At 35.0% G+C, this 4,389-nt stretch overlaps 1 non-coding gene across 1 annotated transcript; it reads right to left on the minus strand.

Moving 5' to 3' along the window:
- Positions 1–3,774: 3,774 nt before the first annotated feature.
- On the minus strand, positions 3,775–3,841 carry LOC112581027. The gene has a single exon (XR_003105476.1). It is a non-coding gene; the product is annotated as a small nucleolar RNA SNORD109A (small nucleolar RNA).
- Between the last annotated feature and the right edge of the window lie 548 nt (positions 3,842–4,389).

The raw sequence follows: 4,389 nt of genomic DNA on the forward strand, positions 1-4,389 counted from the left end.
AATTCTACAAAACTTTGGTTAATTTACAGAGTTCTTAAAAAATAATTTTGACCATTTTATCAGGGTTCCTGTTAATTTTATAGAGAAGCAAGTTATTTGAAGGTTTTTCACTTTGACTTTCTGGAGGTGTTTTACCTACATTCATTGATTTTTAAATGTTAACCAACCTTGCAGTTCTTGGATAAGCCTCACTTGGCCATACAGTATTTCTATATATTGTCAAATTTCATTTACTAAAATTTTGATTATATTTTTTTATTTTTTTTTTTAATTTAATTTAATTATTTTTTAACTTTACAATATTGTATTGGTTTTGCCATATATCAAAATGAACCCACCACAGGTATACATGTGTTCCCCATCCTGAACCCTCCTCCCACCTCCCTCCCCATACCATCCCTCTGGGTCATCCCAGTGCACAAGCCCCAAGCATCCAGTATCATGCATCGAACCTGGACTGGAGACTCGTTTCATATATGATATTATACATGTTTCAATGCCATTCTCCAAATCATCCCACCCTCTCCCTCTCCCACAGAGTCCAAAAGACTGTTCTATATATCAGTGTCTCTTTTGCTGTCTCGTATACAGGGTTATCGTTACCATCTTTCTAAATTCCATATATATGCATTAGTATACTGTATTGGTGTTTTTCATTTCCATTTATGCTCAAGAGGAATTTTTAAATATTTTTTAAATGGCATGCTTTTTTAAAAAAAAATCAAGGTAAAGCTGTTCATACAGAATGAGTAGAAAAGTATTTCTTTCTTTCAAATTTTATAGACAATTGTGTATATTGGTATTTTTTTTTTTAAATTTCTTCTGAAGCTTTATGGACCTAGAGTTTTCTTTATGGAAAGGATTTTAACCACAAGCTTAATTATTTCATTAGTAGGGTTATTCAGATTATCTACTCTTCATGATTGAATTTTTGTAGTTTGTGTCCTTCAATAAATTTTTCCATTTTATTTTATAATTAAACAGGACTCTATGGGGTCATCCCAGGACAGGCCCCTCCCCCCATATCTTCTGTCTGCCTCTTATTTGTAGAAAATGTACAGTCTCTCAGGACTCCCTTGAGTCACAAAGGTCTGGCTCAAGAATTAATGATTGAAAGGATGTGAACATGTAGTGACAAAAGTAGCATTTGGGCCAGGAGAATTGCTAACAATTTAAAAAGTAAACCAGTTGTATGGCAGTCACAGACTTTGGCATATGGCAGTCACTTAGTTTCTCTCTGAAGTACCTAAATAACAGTATCTGATGCACTGAGTTGTTTTATAGATGCTAAAACATCCACCAAGTGGAAGATGTTAACTACTTGATGACCATGAACATGTAGCCCCCAGACTTACTAAATCCTGAGGACTGATAATGTTAACCCTTGTGGCACCACACTGTTACTGCATCATCAGCCAGTAAGAGGGTTCTGCACAAGCTGATCACACACCTTGTGACTCCTCTCCCTCACTTGCTTTTAGGTGGGGAGGGATGTGGAAGGAGGGTACATGATGGAGGGGACAAATGCATGCCTGTGGTCAATTCATATTGATATATGCCAAAAACCATCACAATATTGTAATTATCCTCCAATTGAAATAAATAAATTAAAAAAAATTATTCCCTAAAACCCACTGGGGAATTAGGTATTATAGTCTTTGGACTGAGACAGTATCCCTGACTTCATGGCACTGTGCATCTACTAACAGAAAATAAATATACAAATAAGGGGTTTTGAGAAGGTATATTTAAAGTAAAAACATGTTTTCCATTGTAACTATGGATGCTTGCTATTCAGATGCTTGCTCAATGTTTGTTAATGACTGAGGTTCTAGAGTTCATTTAAATATCTGGCTAAGCCAATTTCCTTTTTAATCTATAACTATTTTTTAGTTATTAATCAGCTCTTTAGAATTATATTCTATAGTGCTAGAGAATATATACATAAATAAACAATACATAATAAACACAAACATAAATACTACTTGATAGAATTTGTGACAGAGGTTTGTCAAGATAAACATTTGCTTATTCTTAGGGCATTAATGTCACAGTCCTAGGTAACACATAATCTTCAACATAGCTTGCCAGGAAATATATGGACTACTCTTTTTGGTGAGGCATATTTTAAGTTTTGGGAAGAAATAATGATGATGCCATATATGATATTGATATTTCATATTTCTCCATTTAATATCTCTAAATAATACTCTTTTTCTAGTACAATACAATATTGAAAATTGAACTATTTTGTGTTTCAAAAGGAACAACATTTATCATATAAAAACTTCATGGTCTTGAAGAGATCTAAAAAGTTCATGTATAACTTTCCATGTTGCAAAAATGAATGACAACTAATTTATGTTATTCAAACAACTAATTTATGCTAAAGCAGAAAAAAATATGGTGCACTGAGATCACAAAACTTATGAATTATCATGTTGGTATCCTGAAATCCCAACAACTAAAAAGATGAGGAGAATCTCAAAATATTTTGGCACATATAGAATTTTACTACAATAATTTTTTGATCCACTATGAAATTGCCAAAAATTCTCTAAAATTTGACATTTTTCCATCAAAGCAGAAAAAAGTCAAAACAAAAGAAGAAGTTATAAAGATTTAATAATGTAAGTGACTTTAGTGAGCAAAAGGACACATCACCAAAATATTCTCAAGATAAACAGAGAAACCTCAGGACCTGGTACAGAGCATATGATAAATGAATTTCAAATAGCTACTCACCCCATCCTCTGAAGTGGAAGTCCTGATTCCAGTCCTGCTGTCTCAGCAAAGCATGACAAAAAGGAAAGCAGAGTCTTAGAAAATATTCAATAGCAGAAATAACAAAGAACTAAAATTTGGTTCTATTACCATTATTTACTGCATGCATGTGGTGCTCCCTTCTTTAAGTCCAACTTTAATGAGACTTTCAGTACCTATCACAGTTGCTTGTCCCCTTCTTAATTTAACCTTTTTCATTTCCTCATTCATTACTCAAGAACTATTTTCTATATACAAGTATATTTGTTGTTTTTTAAGTGCTTTAGTCATATCCGACTCTTTTGCAGCCCCATGGACTGTAGCCCACCTGGCTCCTCTGTAGTCCACCAGGCTCATCTGTCTGGGATTTCCCAGGCAAGAATACTGGCTGCTGCTGCTGCTGCTGCTAAGTCGCTTCAGTCATGTCCGACTCTGTGCGACCCCATAGACGGCAGCCCACTAGGCTCCTCTGTCCCTGGGATTCTCCAGGCAAGAATACTGAAGTGGGTTGTCATTTCCTTCTCCAATGCAAGAAAGTGAAAAGTGAAAGTGAAGTCGCTCAGTCGTGTCCGACTCAGCGACGCCATGGACTGCAGTCTACCAGGCTCCTCCATCCATGCGATTTCCAAGCAAGAGTACTGGAGTGGGTCGCCAGTGCCTTCTCCGAATACTGGAGTGGGTTGCAATTTCCTTCTCTAGGGGATCTTTCTGACCCAGGGATTAAATCCACATCTCCTGCATTGGCAGGTGGGTTCTTTACCACTGATCCACCAGGAAAGCCACACATGTATATATATAGTCATGTTTATGACTCTTTATTCAAAGAGCAAAATAAAGCAAAATTGATCACTATATCATAACGGTATATAATGCCCTATAGGATAGGACACTAATGCCCTTTTCTTTGAGGAAGAAAAAAGCACACTAAGACTGGCATGTTGTCACTGAGGGGTCACCACATAGAGCCAGGCTCTGAGAGTCTTACTTGTCCGGTTAGAGGGGCATTCATCTGGACCTCAGATTGACATCTGGAATGAGTCCCTCAGCATCCTCAGACAGTTTTTCTCATCATCGATCCAGACAAGCACCCTCCCAACAAATAAGCATTTCCATAGCCAGGCTCATTTCCTTCAGGCTTACCTACTGCATTATGAATAAAGAACAGTATCTGGTATAGTAAATGTTATATTTAGTTCCTGAATAATGAAATTCTTATATATATATATATAATGAAATATATATACATATATAATGAAATATATATATATATATGAGGAAAACTGTGACTTTTAATTTTTCGGATAAAATTAGATAAAATCTATTGGGAAAATAAAGAAAATTTAACTAAAAATTTGAAAAGTAAATAATGTAGCCAAGTTATATGTAGTATAATTACAGTACAAATATAAGTAGAAGCATCTATGTTCTGAATGTGCCAGATAAAAAAAGTAACAATGTTTAGCATATTTGCATTTAATTACAAGATTATTGTCATTCAATACAAAATGGTGAAGAGAGGAAATATGACAATGACTCTCCAAAATTATTCATGTTACTGTTTATAAAAAAGGTTCTAAAAAGGGAAGAAACAATAATCAGCATTCCTTGAACCATATAGAGACATTC

The sequence above is a fragment of the Bubalus bubalis genome, chromosome 20 (genome assembly GCF_019923935.1).
Source record: "Bubalus bubalis isolate 160015118507 breed Murrah chromosome 20, NDDB_SH_1, whole genome shotgun sequence".
NCBI classification, from domain to species: Eukaryota; Metazoa; Chordata; class Mammalia; order Artiodactyla; family Bovidae; genus Bubalus; species Bubalus bubalis.